The sequence below is a fragment of the Hevea brasiliensis genome, chromosome 1, assembly GCF_030052815.1.
Source record: "Hevea brasiliensis isolate MT/VB/25A 57/8 chromosome 1, ASM3005281v1, whole genome shotgun sequence".
Taxonomy (NCBI): Eukaryota; Viridiplantae; Streptophyta; class Magnoliopsida; order Malpighiales; family Euphorbiaceae; genus Hevea; species Hevea brasiliensis.
In genome coordinates, this window is record NC_079493.1 from 75,209,550 (window position 1) to 75,232,460 (window position 22,911).

Consider the following 22,911-nt stretch of genomic DNA (forward strand, 5'->3'; position numbering starts at 1 on the left):
ATCGGTTACATAGTGTCTGCCAGGTGTGCAACAGAATGGCTAACAAGCCATAAAATTAATCGTGCATAAAGCCATGTATATCAAAGAATAGCAAAATGGCCAAAGGCCATAATATCACAAAATGGCAATAAGAGCCATAAATCACGAAATGGCATGAAGCCATAAGTAGTACTACAGTCAAAATCTTATTGGCATGCCAACCTATCCAAACCAATCATACTAAGCATACAAGGGCATATTAGCAAAGTTAGGTTTTAGTTCTTTGCATTAGATGTTATTGTGGTTACTATTCACAATACTATTCGTGCAAATCTTTGACTATTTCATAATTAATAGGTATAAAAATTCTAATTTCATAATAATACTACATTTTGGGTTATAAACTTGTTGGAATTAATTTCCAATTACAATTCAAGTCTTCCTATAAGTAATTTCAAATTTTCAATTTTTGTCACCTATGTTTACTATTCCATTTGACCAGTCTACAGTAGGAATTTGGCTAATTAATGTCTCTACATTAATTCCCTTCTTGAATCTCTCTATGTGGAGTTTTGTAGCACAAGTTATGACATTTTTACCATAACTGGCTGAATTGGTCTATGTTCAGAATTTTTGGGCAAATTTTGGTTTTGGCAGTTTTGATAAGCTAAATTTTGTTAGCAATTTGATTAGGTTATGATCAGAATTTGGGTTTCTATTCTTCATGAAAGTTGTTCTACTATGTTTAAGCTTTCCATATATTCAAGAATCAAGTCATTTGGACCTCTATACACAAAGTTATGGCCATTTGAACAATCACTATTCATATGATCATTTTTCCAGGTCCAGAATTTGGTTACCCGGATTCAAGTCAATTTTTGGTCACTTTGTGTTTGTTTTCTGAGCAGGGTTTCTCCATAAAAAATGTGGAATTATATCCCTAGTTTCACCTCCAATTGTCCTTATATCAATTGAAGCTACACAATTCAACTTATGGCTACCCAAACCCACTGGACTCAAGATCCAGAATTTCTAGCACAAAGGGCAGCACACCCAATTCACAATCCATGCCACAACCAATTCCATTTTAAGGTCAAACCATGTCAAATGGTCACTAATTGACCTTAAGAACACCAACTCATCAACAATTTGGCAAAACCCTTATTTTTGCTCAAACTCTAATTTCCAAAGTCTCAATCTCATACCCCACATAGAAATTAAAGTTCTTGTCATACCCTACCTCTCTGTAAGGCATAACATGATCCTGTAGTATACCTAATGAATTAACAACTTCATCTACTGATAACTCATTAAATACACTACAAGGGATTTTAAAACTTTTCTTACTTCTTTTTACAGTGGTGAGCATTATTTGTCACACCCTACCCCTCTGTAAGGCATAACATGATCCCATAGTATACCTAATGAATTACCAACTTCGTCTACTGATAACATATTAAATACACTATAAGGGATTTTAAAACTTTTTTTACTTCTTTTTATAGTGGTGAGCACTATTTACAGTGTTAGTAGTATGCCCTAGAGCATATCATTTAGTATGTATCTTGTACATAATTTTATTAATAAAAGGCATTTCCACTTTTCCGTTTACATAATATATTTATGTGTAATAGAAAAGGTCCATTGATATTTTGTTAGAAATATTATTCTTAAGTTGTTAAGAATATGAGTGACAATATTTCTAGCACAAAGTATCATAAATAGGTTCACAATCGAGGATACTTCATAATAAGGACATGACTTATCCAGAAAGATTGTATTCATGTTTGTTCCCAAGTTATTTATATGAGATATAAATAAGATGGAATGGTGAGTCTCATGCCATATAACAAACATGATAGGCACTTATAAATGATAAGTAGGCCGAACCAGTGACACTTATGACAAGCACATGGAGTTTACTCTTGTCAATGTTTTGTCATAAATCATATCAGTGCATATAATCTTTAGACCTGAGATAGCACAGTTATCTTGTATATAGGTAGTTTGAGTTTGATACTGCTTTCATACTTGTACTATGTATGGGTATATGGGCATGTGTTGGCTCCTCCTAGTTATATATGGAGGTAGGTGTTGATCAAGATGGAATCTGTTCCTCTAAGTAAATAGAGATAAAATCCTATGTTCATTTAATTGTTCTTGATGTTTCAAGTTCCTGGCCAGGACAGATAGATTTATTCAGAAAAGAGTTTCTGATGAGAAAATCTCTTTAATCAAGAACTGGAATTAAAAGAGAACATAATATTCATAGCAAATGGAGTTTGACATAAACCATGACTCCAGCTTGAGTTGGGATTTTGTAACAGAGAGATTCTAGTGCATGGTAACATATGATTATAGGTTCATTTAAGGTAAATCTTATTACTAATTGGGTGGCCATGGCATGCTATGCTAGGTGTTAACCATGGTGTATGAGGTTCATAAAATGATTTAGAGAAATCATTTATGGTAAGAAAGAGTTCTGATGATATTAAGAGTTGATATCATGTCTCATTGCCAATTAGTGATGAGCCTAGTAAGTCACACACATACACAAGTTATCACCTATTTAAATATGATTTAATTAATTAATTAAAGAGTTTAATTGATTAATTAAATAGGTTTGGTTTGCAATTAAATTGCAAAGTCCCTAGCATGACTTGAAACCAAATCTAGATTATTGGATGTGTAGTATAAATTAAATTTGTATTTAAAGTGTTTAAATATGAATTTAATTGATGAGAAATTAATTAATAGAGATTAATTAATTAATTTATATTTGATATAAATTAATTAGAAGAAGAAAATAATTATTTTGGGTTAAGAACTCAAAATTAAGACACAGGGGCATTTTGGTCATTTCACAGTGTGACACGTGGCACCATGAGATGGTGACACATGGGATTACACATAAGCTTGCCAAAAGTTTTTTTAATCATGTAAGATGATTAAAATCAAGATTAAATATAGGTTTGACACTTGGCACAATGTGATTGGGTCATTTAAACCTAGAGCTAATCAAAAGGTGACATGTGGCTAGGGTTTAATGTGTTAACTTAGCTATTTAAGTGTGGTTATGAAAAGAAAAAATAACCAGCAGCCTCTCCTCTCATTTGTCACGCCACTTTGAGCCTCTCCAGCTATTTCTCTTCATCTCTCATCAATTCAAAGAGATTAGCCATCAATCTCTTGAATTAAGAACACTAGAAATTGTTTCTAGTGACCTGTTTACATCTTTAATCTCTTGAAAGGCAGAACTTGAATTTCTAATTAATAGAAAAAGCTTTAGAGGCTGTTCAAGGGCTGCCATAGGTGTTCTTGGTGTGGACAAGCTAGAGGGACAACATTTGGTGTCCTGAAGACGAATCTCAAAGGCGCAGACACGCTGCAGTGCATCAAGAGGTTAGTGTAATCGTTCTTGATTTTATCTAGGGTTTTAAAATTAATCTGATTAATTTTAAAATCTTAAATGGCAAATGCACATCCAAAAACATATTAAAAGAGTTTTAATATGTTGTTTATCATTGAAATCAAATAGATAAAAATAAATCTTGCATGGTGCATGTGACCCTAGGTGAAAATTTTTGAATTCAATGGTATAATCTTGTGTTTTTCACGCTTCCGTTCCTTTCAATTGGTATCAGAGCCACTATATTTGCCATTTAGATTGATGTTTATATGATTTAATTGTGTGTTTGATCATGAGATGAGTTTATTGCTGGTTGCAAAGTCAAAGTGGCGGCACAAATGATGAACACCATGGTGCGCATGGTTGATGCATCACAATGGTGTGCAAAGGTTAATGGATGGCGAATGTGCAATTGTTGTATGATTTAAGATCCATTTTATGCCTAATTAAATTGTTTAATTATAATTTTAATCACACAATTAAATTATGATTCAAATCAGAATTTTAAAAATTGTTTGAATGTGATTCAAATCTGAATTTTAAAAGTTGTTTGAATGTGATTCAAATCTGAATTTTTAAAGTTGTTTGAATCATATTTAAATCTGATTTTTTAAAATTGATTCAATAAAATTCAGATCTGATTTTTTAAAAAATATTTGAATGTGATTCAAATCTGATTTTTTAAAAAATGTTTGAATGTGATTCAAATCTGAATTTTTGAAGTTGTTTGAATGTGATTCAAATCTGAATTTTTAAATTTGTTTGAATGAGATTCAAATATGAATTTTTAAATTTATTTGAATCATATTCAAATCTGGATTTTTAAGTTGAATATGAGATATTCAATTTAATTTAAGTATGTATGTTTTATTTAATTGTTAAATAGTGATATGCATGATGGATGATCATGGACTATAAAAGACCAATGTGATTGGATTTATTTCTTTTATGTTTCTTTGGGATTGTAAATTAATTAATTTATTTTAATTTATTTTGGGCATGTATTATTAAGTTTGTAATATTTTTGGGTTGTAATTTCATTTATTTAAGTTCTTGTAAATTCGCCTCGGTATGCCAAGGATTACTATGTAATATTGGATTGCAAGAAGTTCAAGGAGGTCAAGAGCATTGGTGGGACCAGTGGGAGGAATTCAATATCAAGTGTTGATTATGTACTCCTTCAGCAAATCTTGTAAAATGAATGAATGAAATGCACCTAGGAATGCCCTGATTCAATTCTTGGTGGCTCAGAATTGAATCCCTTAGAAAGTCCATGATCATACCATATTTACTGCTTATCCATGAATGCATGAGATGTATGGAAATGTATGCAATTATATGATATATGCATGCTAAATGGATAATGTGCAAAGTGAGACCTTAATAGTAATTAGAATGACCATAAAATATTCCAAACAAATGATTAAGTTGGATATGCTATAATTAAAGTAATTATAACTTAGGCCCTCCATTAGGGCAATTATTTTAAGAAATTTTAAATAGTTGCATGAGATGCAATTAATTTAAGAGATTTTCTTAAGAATAATTGTTAAGCATGAGATGTTGTAAATATGTAAATGGTTTAGTGGCCAATATTGGATGTACCTGAGGACATTAAAATTATTTGCATAATTACTGGCTCAATGGGATCAACTTAACTAATGCAAGATAAGTCAATAATGGATGTACCTGAGATTTTGAGCATTAGGGGCTAGGTAAAGGATTGAACCTCACATGAGATGTGATGGGCAAGGAGTTGCTCACTTATAGTTTATTGTAATTCCAATAATGGATGTACCTGAGGATGATCAATAGAATTATAAGAATTCAATCACCCACTAGAAATCCATCCAACTAGGATTTCCGTTTTCTACTTTGGAAGTGTAGGATTCGCTAAGTTAGTGGGAGGACCAATTTGATTAAAAGACCATAATCATTTTGGTTAATTACATGATACATTTACTAATTAATCTGGTTATTTTCTGCGATTAATTTTACGATAAAAATGAGCACAAAACAACCACCACCATCCAATATCCTTGCAAGCATACTTGATCACAACAGTTGACAGGACCTAATCATGCGATTGGCTAAGAAATTTGAAACTTGTCTGAACCTTGAACATATAGGATATGTTCTAGATTCAAATGTTCTGGTCCCTTACCTCCAGAGGCCACACAAGAGGAACATGAAACTTTGGACAAGTGGAAGGAGCATGATATGAGAGCTAAGTGTTACATGCTTGCTTCCATGAGTAATGAGTTACAGAAGCAACATGAGAACATGCAGAATGCGAGTGAGATCCTCCTTTACCTACAAGAGTTGTATGGTGAGCATAGCAGGAATGCTAGGTATGAGATATCTAGACAGCTATTCCGTATGAGGATGTCTGAGGGACAGAATATTGGGGATCATGTCCACAAGATGATTCGGCTGATTGAGCAGTTGGAACATCTTGACTTCAACATGGATTTCCAACTACAAATGGATTTGATCCTTCAGTCCCTTCCTGAGTCTTTTGGGAATTTTGTGACAAATTTCCATATGACTAAACAGGAATGCACCTTAGCTGGTTTACTCAACTTGCTGGTTATTGCCCAAAAGAATATGCCAGGCAATAAAGGAAAAGAGGTAGCTTTGATTGCATCTTCTTCTGCTGGAAAGTCCAACAAGAAGAAGGGCAATAAGAAAAAGAAACCTTAGATTCCTGGTCCTTCCAAGAAAATAGCTAAACAAAAAAGGAAGACTAAAGCTGATGTAGGCAAAGGAAAGTGTTTCCACTGCCAACAGGAAAGTGTTTCCATTGCCAACAGGAAAGTGTTTCTATTGCCAGTAAGAAAGTGTTTCCACTGGCCAGAGCATAGCAATCTAAAAGAATGCAATGCCATGGTGAAAACCAACTCAAGTTCAAAATATATTTGGCACTTAAAGTTATGTCATGTTGCAGAAGATAGGATTGCAAAATTGGAGAAAATGGGGATTCTATCCTCATTGGGCTCTGAGCCTACTCCAATTTGTGAATCTTGCCTTCAGGGCAAAATGACTAGATCACCCTTTGTTGGACAAGGGCTAAGAGCTGAAAATATTTTGGAATTAGTACATAGTGATGTATGTGGTCCGTTTAAATAAATGGCTAGAGGGGGCTTTCATTATTTTATTACCTTTACTGATGATAAATCAAGGTTTGGGTATTTATATTTGATGAAATACAAACATGAATTCTTTGAAAAGTTTAAGGAATTTAAATCTGAAGTAGAAAATCAAACAGGAAAAAGTATTAAAGCTCTTCGATCAGATCGTGGAGGTGAATATTTGAGTACTGAATTTGATGAATACTTGAGAGAGCATGGCATTGTTTCTCAGCTGACTCCTCCAGGAACGCCACAACTGAATGGTGTATCTAAAAGGAGAAATCGTACCCTATTGGATATGGTACGTAGTATGATGAGCTATACTGATATGCCAATCTTCTTTTGGGGATTTGTATTAGAATCAGGTTTGTATATTCTGAATAGGATTCCATCAAAATCAATTTCTTCCACACCTTATGAGATATGGCATTGAAGAAAACCAAGTCTAAAGCATGTTAAGATTTGGGGTTGTCCAGCTCATATCAAAAAGCTGAACACTGATAAATTGGAGACCAGATCAGAAAAAGGTCGATTTGTTGGATATCCAAAAGATAGTTTTGGATATTATTTTTATTTGCCTACTTCACAAAAGGTTGTGATAAGTAGAGATGCCACATTTCTTGAACAACAGTTTGTTCAAGAAGAAGGCAAAGGAAGGCAAATAGAGTTAGAATTGGAGAATTCTGACCAACCAATGCATCGGATGGATATAGATCCATCTAGTCAACCTATACCCATTGATGAAACATCTACAGCTGTTCCTCGTAGAACAACCAGGGTATCTCACCCACCAGTGAGATATGGTTTTCTTCATGAAGAAGAACAAGAGTTGTCTACTCATGAAGAAGTAGATCATGGAGATGATCCACTTACCTATGAAGAAGCTATATCAGATATAGATTCTTCAAAATGGATTGATGCTATGAAATCCGAGATTGATTCCATGTATAAGAATCAAGTTTGGGATCTTGTTGACCCACCTGAAGGTATTGTACCTATAGGGAACAAATGGGTTTTCAAGAAGAAAATTGGTTCTGATGGAAATGTAGAGACCTATAAGGCAAGGCTAGTAGCGAAAGGGTTTCGCCAAAGGCAAGGAATAAACTATGAGGAGACTTTCTCGCGTGTTGCCATGCTTAAATAAATTAGGATTTTATTAGCAATAGCTGCATACTATGATTATGAGATTTGGCAGATGGATGTCAAAACAGCTTTTCTCAATGGATACATTGAAGAAAACATTTTCATGGAACAACCTAGGGGATTTGAATCCCAAGATGGTTCCAAGATATGCAAGCTAAAGCGATCCATTTATGGGTTGAAACAAGCTTCGAGGAGTTGGAACATCTGTTTTGATGAAGCCATTAAATCCTTTGGTTTTATCAAAAATGAGGATGAGCCATGTGTATATAAAAAGGTTAGTGACAGAGCTATCACTTTCCTTGTCTTATATATGGATGACATACTGTTGATAGGTAATGACACAGGTATGTTGACAACTATAAAGGTATGGTTGTCAAATACATTCTCCATGAAAGACTTAGGGGAGGCAACCTATATTCTTGGGATTCGCATCTATAGAGATAGAGCGAAAAGAATTATAGGTTTATCCCAAAGTCTATACTTGGAAAAAGTGTTAAAGAGGTTTAACATGCTTGATTCCAAGAGAAGATTGTTACCAGTGAGACATGGTATCCATCTTTCTAAAGAGATGTCTCCAAAGACACCCGAAGAAAGAGATAAGATGGCCAGGATTCCATATGCTTCGGCTATTGGAAGTTTAGTGTATGCAATGTTGTGTACTAGGCCAGATATCGCATATGCTGTTAGTTTGACTAGCAGGTATCAATCCAATCCAGGTTTAGAACACTGGATAGCAGTCAAGAATATCCTTAAGTACTTGAGAAGAACTAAGGATTTATTCTTAATTTATGGAGGTGAAAACTTGCAATTAGATGGTTATACTGATTCTGACTTCCAATCAGATATCGATGATAGAAAGTCTACCTCTGGATATGTGTTCATTTGTAATGGAGGTGCAGTCAGTTGGAAGAGTTCCAAACAGAGCACGACTGCAGATTCCACTCATCGAGGTGAGTATATTCATCGCATCGATGTCGCAAAAGAAGTCGTTGGATAAAGAAGTTCGTGATGTAACTTACAAGAGTTCCTTCCATTGAGTCGCCAGCTCCACTACACCGTGACAATAATGGAGCATCATACTGAGCTAAGGAACCAAGGTCTCACTAGAAATCCAAACACATAGAAAGGCGCTACCACATTATCAGAGAAATAGTTGGGCGAGGCGATGTAGCCATGCAGAAAATAGCATCAGCTGAAAATCCAGCTGATCCATTCACTAAGCCTATGTCACAGACTCAGTTAGACCGATATCTTGAGAAGATAGGTCTAAGATATTGTAATGAATGGCTCTAGTGCTAGTGGGAGATTGTTAGTAGTATGCCCTAGAGCATATCATTTAGTATGTATCTTGTACATAATTTTATTAATAAAAGGCATTTCCACTTTTCCGTTTACATAATATATTTATGTGTAATAGAAAATGTCCATTGATATTTTGTTAGAAATATTATTCTTAAGTTGTTAAGAATATGAGTGACAATATTTCTAGCACAAAGTATCATAAATAGGTTCACAATCGAGGATACTTCATAATAAGGACATGACTTATCCAGAAAGATTGTATTCATGTTTGTTCCCAAGTTATTTATATGAGATATAAATAAGATGGAATGGTGAGTCTCATGCCATATAACAAACATGATAGGCACTTATAAATGATAAGTAGGTCAACCGGTGACACTTATGACAAGCACATGGAGTTTACTCTTGTCAATGTTTTGTCATAAATCATATCAAGACATATAATCTTTAGACCTGAGATAGCACGCTTATCTTGTATATAGGTAGTTTGAGTTTGATACTGCTTTCATACTTGTACTATGTATGGGTATATGGGCATGTGTTGGCTCCTGCTAGTTATATATGGAGGTAGGTGTTGATCAAGATGGAATCTGTTCCTCTAAGTAAATAGAGATAAAATCCTATGTTCATTTAATTGTTCTTGATGTTTCAAGTTCCTGGCCAGGACAGATAGATTTATTCAGAAAAGAGTTTCTGATGAGAAAAATCTTTTTAATCAAGAATTGGAATTAAAAGAGAACATAATATTCATAGCAAATGGAGTTTGACATAAACCATGACTCCAGATTGAGTTGGGATTTTGTAACAGAGAGATTCTAGTGCATGGTAACATATGATTATAGGTTCATTTAAGGTAAATCTTATTACTAATTGGGTGGCCATGGCATGCTATGCTAGGTGTTAACCATGGTGTATGAGGTTCATAAAATGATTTAGAGAAATCATTTATGGTAAGAAAGAGTTCTGATGATATTAAGAGTTGATATCATGTCTCATTGCCAATTAGTGATGAGCCTAGTAAGTCACACACATACACAAGTTATCACCTATTTAAATATGATTTAATTAATTAATTAAAGAGTTTAATTGATTAATTAAATAGGTTTGGTTTGCAATTAAATTGCAAAGTCCCTAGCATGACTTGAAACCAAATCTAGATTATTGGATGTGTAGTATAAATTAAATTTATATTTAAAGTGTTTAAATATGAATTTAATTGATGAGAAATTAATTAATAGAGATTAATTAATTAATTTATATTTGATATAAATTAATTAGAAGAAGAAAATAATTATTTTGGGTTAAGAACTCAAAATTAAGACACAGGGGCATTTTGGTCATTTCACAGTGTGACACGTGGCACCATGAGATGGTGACACATGGGATTACACATAAGCTTGCCAAAAGTTTTTTTAATCATGTAAGATGATTAAAATCAAGATTAAATATAGGTTTGACACTTGGCACAATGTGATTGGGTCACTTAAACCTAGAGCTAATCAAAAGGTGACATGTGGCTAGGGTTTAATGTGTTAACCTAGCTATTTAAGTGTGGTTATGAAAAGAAAAAATAACTAGCAGCCTCTCCTCTCATTTGTCACGCCACTTTGAGCCTCTCCAGCTATTTCTCTTCATCTCTCATCAATTCAAAGAGATTAGCCATCAATCTCTTGAATTAAGAACACTAGAAATTGTTTCTAGTGTCCTATTTACATATTTAATCTCTTGAAAGGCAGAACTTGAATTTCTAATTAATAGAAAAAGCTTTAGATGCTGTTCAAGGGCTGCCATAGGTGTTCTTGGTGTGGACAAGCTAGAGGGACAACATTTGGTGTCCTGAAGATGAATCTCAAAGGCGCAGACACGCTGCAGTGCATCAAGAGGTTAGTGTAATCGTTCTTGATTTAATCTAGGGTTCTAAAATTAATCTAATTAATTTTAAAATCTTAAATGGAAAATGTAGATCCAAAAACATATTAAAAGAGTTTTAATATGTTGTTTATCATTGAAATCAAATAGATAAAAATAAATCTTGCATGGTGCATGTGACCCTAGGTGAAAATTTTTGAATTCAATGGTATAATCTTGTGTTTTTCACGCTTCCGTTCCTTTCATACAGGTGTTAAAATCCTTTTTGAACTGAAGTAAAACAGGTAACACACTTGGACTATTAATAATTTCTATAAAAATTTTGGCAGAGTGCCATTTGTATTTTGTACAAAACAGTTCTTCAAAAACCTGTAAAAAGCACTTCAATATTTTTCTCAATCTCAAACTCCAACATAATTCAACACAATATGTTTTTCAACTCAAATCCACAATAATTTTTAAAAGACTGAGATAAAAGAAATACAGTACAAATTTTACAAGCCAAAATAACTCATAATTTACTTTACAACTTCAATGTACAATTTTAATTTACAACTGCTCAAAACTAAGAACAATATATACATACAGTGAACATACATTACAGTATAAAATGCAAAATGTGGTATACTCAATATACCCGATGATCTCTCAATGTAGTACTAGTAGCCTAGTCTCACGCCTCACAATCATCTACTCATGACAAAGAATGAAAAGCTAGCGCTGAGTAAAATTTACTCAGTGGTGCACAATAACAATTTGAAATGCGATATACATAAATCTTTTATTGACAATTCACAAATCAAATAGTTCACAAAATTTACAAAGTTCATATAATACAAATTTGATCAAATAACTGAGTAACACAGTTTTGCTAATCAATAACACAATTTGATCAAATAACTGAATAATACAATTTTGCCCATCAATAACACAATTTGATCAAATAACTGAATAATACAGTTTTGCCCATCAATAACACAATTTGATCAAATAACCGAACAATACAGTTTTGCCCATCAATAACACAATTTGAGCCATGACATAATTTTTTTCACACATGCCGTGTAACACTCCTAAGTTCGGTAGTGCGTTCTGCTACTCCAGTGTCCAGTGCTGTCCGGACAGCTAGGATGCCTAGAACCGTACTTCGATATGAGTGAGGAGACATAAAATAATGAAATACAAGAAAAGAAAGTACAAGAAAAACAAAGGAAAAATGATAGCAAAGAAATGTGATCAAGTTAAACGAGCCGGGAAACCTAACGATGGGTGACCGCACTGGGAAGTCACGGCGTGGACCGTTGACTAGCCCTGGACTGTGGGGAACCCTGGAAAACACTTTTGGACTTAAATAGAACCTTATTGAAGAATAAATATCATTAGAAAGATCAAAGAAAAATTAAATAATTAGTACAAAGAAAAGTGAGAAATCGAAAAACAGACAAAACCCGGTAATACCGAAAAATCGGGAATGCCACCCGAACAGGGGCATTATGGTCATTTGACATCCCGAATTGTCTTTTGACCTAAATGTCCATTAAAAATAAATAGTATTACACTTAGAAAATAAAATGAAAAATTAATTTGGTGGTACCTAAAGTAAATAGCTAAAATCAAGGGTTTAATGTGGGATTAAGTGAAAGTTTAGCTTAAAATATGATTTAATTTTTTTAGTGGACCACTAAGAACATTAAAATGATTAAATATACTTATAAGTGGGCAGATTATTCCCACTCAAAGGTCATCTTCCTCACTTGGCTTAACCTAGCCGAATTGAAGAAGAAACAAATCCTCCATGGGCGTGTTCTTGCAACCTTCATCCACTCCCTCATTTCATCTCTAAATACTTAGGTTCCTTCATGAAAAATGGTCTACACATCACAAGGAAGATATTGATACCAAATTTGAGAAGTTTGGTAAAGGTTTAGCAAGTTACAATTAAAGGTAAGTTTATATTTTTGAGAATTCCTTTGTTAAACTTTATGTTCATGTTATGGGTGTTAGTTTTGTCAAGGAAATTTTAAAGTTTAAATAGTTATTGAGATAGCCATTTTTGGACAGCCATGGGGTCACGCATTTAATGATTTATTATGCATATAATTGATGAGAAATAATATTGATCATGGTGATTTAATATCCTAGTGAATTATTTCACATATATATGGTGATTTATGCACTTGGATGGGAATTGGCAAATTGTAGGGCACTTTGATGTTGAAGGACAATTTTCGGCAGCTTGGGAATACTTGAGTAAATGTATGTATTCATGGAAGTGTAGGCAGAATATTGACCTAGAAGGATTGATGGATATGTATGGAGATTGATATTGTAAAGTGTATGTAAGATTTGTAATGGTTAGGTGTGAATGTAATGGTACTTAGAACTTGTAAATGTGAATTATATTTGGTGTGTTGAGGGTAATTGTAATCTGCCCAAAGTAATGTTAGTGTAAAGTAGAATATGCTTTTGGTAATGTACCAAAACAGATTGGTAGGGAAGTAAACAAATTGCAAGGTAAATGTGTGTAATTGATGTGTGTTAAGCAAAATAACCAAGGGCAGTGTACATTTTAGCCAATAAGTTTAAATGTGTAACCTCAATTGGTATGAGACCAATTGGAGGTGGAACTAGGCACAAAATGTGCCAACTTTCATTGAGAAAACATACCAAAATTCTGCTTGCAAGGTGACCTAAGAAAATGACCAATTCGGATTAGGTGCAATTAGGACCTGAAAAATGACCAATTGGGCAGCAATGAGTGTTTAGGCCATAACTCACTCAAAACAGGTCCAATTGACCTGAAATTTTAACCATGAATAATTCAGACCCATACCTACAAGTCTTATGAAGACACCAAAACCCAGAAATGACCAGACGCAAGTCAAAAAGCTTGCACAAGTTCGGGTCCAAAAACTGGCCGAACCAAAGTTGACCAAATTGACCAAAAATTGACCTAATTTGATGCCATTTGACCAGCAATAGTGTAATGACCATAACTTGGTCTACTTAACTCGGATTGACCTGAAATTTTTCCCCGCGTGCAATAAGACATAGATCTACAAGTTTGTAGTTTTGACCGAAACCCGGAAACTGAGGGAACTAGACCGTCCGGCTAGGTCAAACCAGTATCCTGGAATCCAGCAAGTTGCATTAAAATGCACTAAACAAGGAAATGAGTTTGGCAAAACGTACCAAACCTAAAACCCTATCGAGTGTGACATATTAATGACACTAAAACCTAATTTACCTAAAACGCATCGATGGTCAGTATATTAGGTGATTAAGCAGATAATCGCTTTCAGTGAATTACTTATTGAACATTATCGTCAGAAACAATATAATTTAGCACTGAAACACTTTAAATTGTGTTTCTCAGTTAACAAGGACTCAGCAAAAGGGAAAGAAATACTGAATCAGGACCAGGAGACAAATATCAGAGGTTTGTGCACAACAACTGTTTCTTTTGAATTATTTTCAATTGAAAAAAATATTGACTATTTGTATATTATTGTTTTAAATTGTGGAAATGAGTTTGATGGACACTTATTGATTGAAAAATATTGTGAATGGTTTGTAACTGTGAAAAATTGTTTGAATGACATTGATGGATACTTATTGATTTAAAAGCATTGGAAATGGTTTGAAACCACAGCTATCATGTATATTGATTGTATTCCTCATTAGCTTGTCTAGTGGGACGAATTGAATTCCCTCTCTGGCTGAAGTGTTGAGGTGTGTGCCTGTTGAGGGAGAATTTGAAGATTAATCATATTTTTGCTAGCTAGCCATGTTATTCCTCATTAGTCATCGACTTTTGGGACGAATTGAATACCTCATTAGCCATCGGCTTTTGGGACGAATTGAACTATGGATCATGATTAAGCTGTGTGTGATTTATTGATGTGTATTGTGAGATTGTGAAATGGATTTAAACTCTCATTGACATATCATCTTTTGAATTCAAACATGACCTGACTTATGAAAATCTATTGTGATACTGAGAAATGGAGTTTAAATTCTTATTGACCTTTATTGTCTTAAATTTGACTATGGTTTTAAGTATCCACTATTTAAATGATTTATGAATTGTGATTTAAATTGTATTTGGTTAATGTTGTGCACCACTGAGACATTGTCTCAGCGATAGCTTTTTATTGCTGTCGCAGGTAGAGAGACGACAGGCGATGAGACTAGGCCGCATATACATCCATGAGGGATTACAGTATAATGAGTATACCAAGATTTTGCATTTTGTAATCAGAATGTATGACACTGTATGTACATTTTGTTTTTGGTTTTGAGCAGTTGTAAATTCAAATTGTACCTTGAAGTTGTAAATTAATTATGAGTTATTCGACTTGAAAAAAATTGTATTATATTTCCTTATCTCAGACTTTGAAAAAATTTCTATGGAATTGAGTTGATAAATTGTTGTGTTGAGAAATGTATTGGAGTTGAGATTTGGAAAATTATTGAAGTGCTTTTTACAGGTTTTCTGAAGAACTGTTTTGTCCAAAATACAGATGGCACTCTGCCAAAATTTTTACAGAAATTCCAAATAAACCAAATGAGTTAGTTATTTCACTTCAGTTCACCAAAGTTTTTAACACCTGTAAATAGTGCTCACCACTGTAAAAGAAGTAAGAAAAGTTTTTAAAATCCCTTGTAGTGTATTTAATGGGTTATCAGTAGACGGAGTTGGTAATTCATTAGGTATACTACGGGATCATGTTATGCCTTACAGAGGGGTAGGGTGTGACATGCCGTGTTGTACACCACGACAAGACACACTCACCCCAATAATCGAAATCAATGAGGAAGGAAGCTAGCTGAATAATGAGTACTCATCCACACTCACCTCAGACTGACAAGTCAAAGAGGGAGGAATATAATCACACTCACCCCAGACTGATAGGTCAAAGAGGGAGGAATATATCACACTCACCACATAAATGGAGGAGGAACATAGTAACAGTGTCATGCCAAGTGTGAATCAAAACAATTTCAAATCATAATATTTCATACAAACCATAAATCACATTTTATCTCAAAATTTCCATTTGCAAAGTTGGCAACACAATAATTTCCAAATAATATTCCCAAAACCAAAGCAATAAAAAATTATTCATAACTCATTTCTCCAAATAAATTTGCCAGTAAAAGTAGTGAATATAAAAGTATTATGCACGGACACAATTTAAAACTATAATGTTCAATTAAATTTTTAAGTAGAAAATGAGAAGTCAAAATTATTATGCACAAACATAATTTAAAATAATGACATACAAATAATCATAATTTATTTCAATTAAAAAATTCAAAAGAAATAACTATTGTGCACAAACCTTTGATAACTGTCTCCTGGCCTTGACTCAGTGTTTCCTTCCCTTTCCCTGAGTCTTTGCTAACTGAGAAACACAATCTGAGGTGTTTCAGTACTCATTTAAACTATCTCTGACGATAATGCTTGATAATTAATTCGCTGAATTCTATTATTTGCTTAATCACCTAATATGTCGACCCTCAATGCGTTCTAGGTAAATTAGGTTTTAATGTTACTAATATGTCACATTTGATAGTCTTTTAGGGTTGGTACATGTTACCAATTTCATTTCCATGTATACTGCGTTTTATTGCAACTTGCTGGATTCCGGGATACTAGTTTGACCTAGCCGGAAGACCTAGTTCCCTCGGTTTTCAGGTTTTGGTCAAAACTACAAACTTGTAGATCTATGTCTTATTGCACGCAGGGCAAAATTTCAGGTCATTCTGAGTTATGTAGACTAAGTTATGGTCATTTTACTATTGCTGGTTGAAATGCATCAAAATTGGTCACTTTAGGTCAATTTTGCTTCGGCCAGTTTTTGGTACCGAACTTGTGCAAGCTATTTGACTTGCTTATGGTCATTTCTGGGCTCTTGTATCTTCATATGACTTGTAGATATAGGTCTTAACTATTCATGGCCAAAATTTCAGGTCAATTGAACCTGTTTTGAGTGAGTTATGGCCAAAATGCTAACTGCTGCCCAAATGGTCAATTTTCAAGCTTTTTTGCACTTAATCCGGATTTGGTCATTTTTCAAGCTACCTTGCAAGTAGAATTTTGGCAAGCTTCCTTCATGAAAGTTGGCACATTTTGTGCCTAGTTTCACCTCCAATTGGTCTCATGCCAATTGGAGCCAAACTCTTAAGTTTTTAAGCCCAAAACACAAATTGCCCTATTACATTTTGTTTATACTCATCAAGATCACCTTTAACACTTACCAAACTTCACCTTCATGCCAATTCTGGTTTGTACCCTAATCTAAACATATTTTACCACATATTGTTGATCATTTTGGCAGCGTACAATCACGTTCAACATACACCATAAAGTACAGAATTTGTCAAACTCATTTATAACAATTTAATCACCTATTCATGCTCATTTACATGTCCAACTTCACACCATCACACATATACCCAAACTGCCATAACAATTAACACAATTCAACATTAATATTCCATAATCCAAATGTGAAATAACATCCTTATGGTTCACCAAACCAGGCTGCCGATTCATGCATTACATTCCCTAAATTTCCAAGCACTCAAATTTCAATACACATTCACATATACTAAGTATACATCACCCAAATAATTTCCTACACACATAAACATTTAATCAATCCTTTAATCCACCATTTATAAGAAAAAGTAAACTGTCTTCAAGGAGTTTCCATGGCTGCCAAAAGTACACATCCCCATTCAACATCAAACCTCAAAAATCTCTCCATAAATCAAATACCCATAACATCCTTACAAACTTTAACAAAACAATAATAAAAAACACAAACTTACCTATTGATGAGGCTTGTTAAATCTTCACCAAACCCCTTAAATTTAGTATCTACTTCTTTCTTGTGAGGTGGGGATCAAGATTGGTGAAGTGATTTTGGTGTTTGGAGGTGAAAATGGAGGAGATTTGGAAGCTTGAATAAATGCGGCAATAAAGGATTTGGAACTCTTCTTTTCGGCATGGAAGAATGGATGAAGATGGTGAAGTGTTTAGTGGAAGTACACCTACCCATATGATGTTTATTTAATCCCCAAAGTGCTCCACTCACCAATATTTAATTACATTATAAGTTAAATGTGTTAATTACTCAATTTGAATCCCATCTTTGCTATTTATATTAGGTACCCCTAATTTAATGTTTCATTATATTTTCCAAGTGTAATATCATGTATATTCAATGGACATTTAGATCAAAAGACAACTAGGGATGTCAAATGACCACAATGCCTCTGCTCGGGTTGCATTCCAGATTTTTCGGTAACACCGAGTTTTGTCCGTTTTTCGATTTCTCACTTTTCTTTGTACTAACTATTTAATTTTTATTTAATATTTCTTATGGTATTTATATTTCAATAGGGGTCTATTTAAGTCCTAAAAATATTTTCTAGGGTTCCCCGCAATCCAGGGCTAGTCAACGGTCCACGTCGTGACTTCCCGGTGCGATCACCCATCGCTAGGGTTCTCGGCTCGTTTAACTTGGTTACATTTCTTTGCTATTATTTTTCCTTTGTTTTTCTTGTATTTTATTTTCTTATATTTCATTATTTTATATCTCCTCACTCATATCAAAGTGTAGTTCTAGGCATTCTAGCTGTCCGAACAACACTAGTCATTGGAACAGTAGAACGCACTACCAAACATAGGGCTGTTACACTATTTACAGGTGTTAAAAAATTTTTTTGAACTGAAGGGAAACAGCTAACACATTTGAATTATTATGAATTTTTGTAAAAATTTTGGCAGAGTGCCATCTGTATTTTGAATAAAACAGTTCTTCAAAAAACCTGTAAAAAGCACTTCAAATATATTTCTCAATCTCAAACTCCAACATTTAATCAAAACAATATGTTTCTCAACTCAAATTCACGATAATTTTTCAATATTTCCAAAGGCTAAGATAAAAGAAATATAGTACAAATTTTACAAGCCAAATTAATTCACAATTTATTTTACAACTTCAATGTACAATTTTAATTTACAACTGCTCAAAACCAAGAACACTATATACATACAGTGAACATACATTACAGTATAAAATGAAAATACGTTATACTCAATATACCCGACGATCTCTCAGTGTTGCCCTAGCAGCCTAGTCTGCTGCCTTGTCAGTCTATCTACCTGCGAGAGCAATAAAAAGCTATCGCTGAGACAATGTCTCAGTGGTGCACAACATTAACCAAATACAACTTTAAATCACAATTCATAAGTCATACAAATAGTGGATACTTAAAGCCATAGTTAAATTCAAAGACAGTGAATGTCAATAATAATTTAATCTCCATTTCACAATATCACAATGAATCTCAATAAATCAAAACATGGTTAAATTCAAAAGACAGTGAATGTCAATAAGAATTTAAATTCCATTTCACAATCTCACAATACATATCAATAAATCAAACACAGCTTAATCATGTTCCAAAGTTCAATTCGTCCCAAAAGCCGATGGCTAATGAGGAATTCAATTCGTCCCAAAAGCCGATGGCTAATGAGGAATTCAATTCGTCCCAAAAGCCGATGGCTAATGAGGAATAACATAGCTAGCTAGCAAAAATATGAGTACTCATTCTATTCGTCCTCAATAGGCACACACCTCAACACTTCAGCCAGAGAGGGAATTCAATTCGTCCCACTTGTTAAGCTAGCAAGGAATTCAATCAATATACATGATAGCCGTGATTTCAAACCATTTACAATGATTTTCAATCAATAAGTATCCATCAATATCATTCAAACAATTTTTCACAGTTTCAAACCATCTACAATGCTTTTCAAGCAATAAGTATCCATTCAAACACATTTCCACAATTTAAAACAATAATATACAATTAGTCATAATTCATTTCAATTGAAAAATTGAAAAGAAATAACTGTTGTGCACAAACCTCTGATAACTGTCTCTTGGCTCTGACTCAGTGTTTCCTTCCCTTTTCCTGAGTCTTTGCTAACTGAGAAATACAATTTGAAGTGTTTCAGTACTCATTTAAACTGTCTCTAACGATAATATTTAATAATTAACTTATTTAATTCTATTATTTCCCTAGTCAACCTAAGATGTCGACCCTCGATGTATTCTAGGTGAATTAGGTTTTAATGTTACCAAAATGTCACATTTGTAGCCTTTTAGGTTTGGTACATGTTACCAAATTCATTTCCATGTATATTGCATTTTATTGCAATTTGTCAGATTCCAGTATACTAATTTGACCTAGTCGGATGACCTAGTTCCCTCGGTTTTCGGGTTTCAGTCAAAACTACAAACTTGTAGGTCTATGTCTTATTACACGCGGGGCAAAATTTTAGGTCATTCTGAGTTTCCTAGACCAAGTTATGGTCATTTTACTATTGCTAGTCAGAATGTACCAAAATTGGTCACTTTAGGTCATTTTAGGTCATTTGGTTCGGCCAGTTTTTGGACCTGAATTTATGCAAGCTATTTGACTTGCTTATGGTCATTTCTGGGCTTTAGTGTCTTCATAAGACTTGTAGATATATGTCTCAACTATTCATGGTAAAAATTTCAAGTCAATTGGACTTGTTTTGAGTGAGTTATGGCCAAAACACTAACTGCTGCCCAAATGGTAAATTTTTAGACCTTAAATGCACTAATCTGGATTTGGTCATTTTTCAAGTTACCTTCCAAGTAGAATTTTGGTAAGCTTCCTTCATGAAAGTTGGCACTTTTTGTGCCTAGGTTCACCTCCAATTGGTCTCATACCAATTAGAGCCACACACTTAAGGTTCTAGGCCAAATTACACACTGCCCTATTGCACATTGTCCATCACTCAATCAAAGGACACATTTAACATTACCAAGTTATACATTCATGCCATTTCTGTTTTGTACCATAACCTAAACACATTTCACAACACATTTTTGGTCACTTTGACAGCTTATAACCACACTCAATATGCACATTATAGTCCAGAATTTACCAAGTCCAAATTACACATAATTCAATCACATAACCTAGCTCATTTAAATGTCCAAACTCAAACCCTCATACACGTACACAAGCTGCCATACCAAGTACCACAATTCAACATTAATATTCCATAAACCAAACCATGAAATAACATTTTTTTGGTTCACAATTCAAGCTGCCAATTCATATATCTCTCTCCATTAATTTCCAAGCTTTCAAATTCAAGTATACATTCACATATACACCTAATATACATCACCCAATTTATTCCTACACATATAAACACTTAATCAACCCTTTAATCTACCATTTACATACATTAATAAACTATTCTTAAGGAGTTTCCATGGCTACCAAAAATACACATCTCCCTTTAAACATCAAACTCCAAAAATCTCTCCACAATTCAAGTACCCATAACATCCACACAAACTTTAATGAAGTAAGCATCAAAAATACCCACTTACCACTTTGGAAACTCTTTAAAACTTCACCAAAACTTGATTTTCTTGCTGCCTATCTACTGCCCAAGGTGTATGGACAACTTTTAATGAAGGGAACTTGAGGTTTCCATGGTTGGATCAAGCTTGGATGGAGCTCCAAGGTGGACGGCAATGGAGTTCTTCATTCCTCCATTTTTGGCTGGTCTTTGAGAGGTGAGGAAGAAGATGAAATCTGTGCAAAATAAAGCTTTAGTGGTCCACTTAGGTGAGTTAGTGGAGCACTATGTGAAGGTAAATTGTTAGTGTAATATCATTTATTTTTAATGAAAATTTAGGTCAAAAGACAACTCGGGGTGTCAAATGACCACAATGCCCCTGTTCGGGTTGCATTCCCTATTTTTTGGTAACACCGAGTTTTGTCGTTTTATCGATTTCCCTTTTTTCTTTGTACTAATTAATTAATTTTTCTTTGATATTTCTAATGATATTTATACTTCAATAGATGTCTATTTAAGTCTTAAAAATATTTTTCAGGGTTCCCCGCGATCCAGGGCTAGTCAACGGTCCACGCCGCGACTTCTCGGTGCGGTCACCCATCGCTAGGGTTCTCGGCTCGTTTAACTTGGTTACATTTCATTACTATTATTTTTCCTTTGTTTTTCTTGTATTTTCTTTTCTTATATCTCATTATTTTATGTCTCCTCACTCATATCTAAGTGTAGTTCTAGGCATCCTAGCTGTCCGGATAACACTGGTCACTGGAACAGTAGAACGCACTACCGAACATAGGGGTGTTACAGTTCTAATCTATGTATACTCATCAAGCTCATCACTAATCATTTTTAATTTAATTGAAAATCATCATAACCCTAACCTACTCATGGCTGCCAAAATTTGTGGGTGCACATACACATATATTTTGTTTCAACTTCAACCGTTTCTAGCTCAAATTTGGTTCATAACAATGGATAGAGAGAGAGAGAAGAGAGAAAATTGGCACTAACCTTGAAGTGAGTCAATCCCAAGCTTGCTAAACCTCTTTCTTTCTACTTCTTTTTCTTTCTAAGCACCTTATCAAGGTTAGATGACAATTTTTAATGAAGTTAACTGTCACACCTCACCCCTTTGTAAGGCATGACATGATCCCGTAGAATACTTAATGAACTACCGAACTTCATTTATTCAAAGTTTTAAAACTACTTAAAATTTTTGTCTCATTTTATTGCAAATTTTATAAAAATTTTGGCAGAGTGCCGTCTGTATTTTGAGAAAATAGTTATTCAAATACCTGAGAAAAATACTTCCAATAAATTTTTCCACAACTCCCAACCCAAATCAACTCAAAATTCTCAAATCAAACCACTTCAAAATAATTCCATCAACATTGCATTCAATAAAGCTAATTTACATTCACAAGCTTAATTTACAGATATAAAATTCAAAAATAATATTATTATAATTTATAAATACAACTGCTCAACTTTACATTAATATAAATGAACATTATTTAATTACATCAAACTAAATTACATTGGGTATAAAATAATACCGCATAAAATCGTGAAGGCTTTTTCGATTCGACTCACTCTGCTTTGCTTTTCCTTGCTCTTATCTATGACAGTAAAATAAGCTATCGCTGAGTATAAAA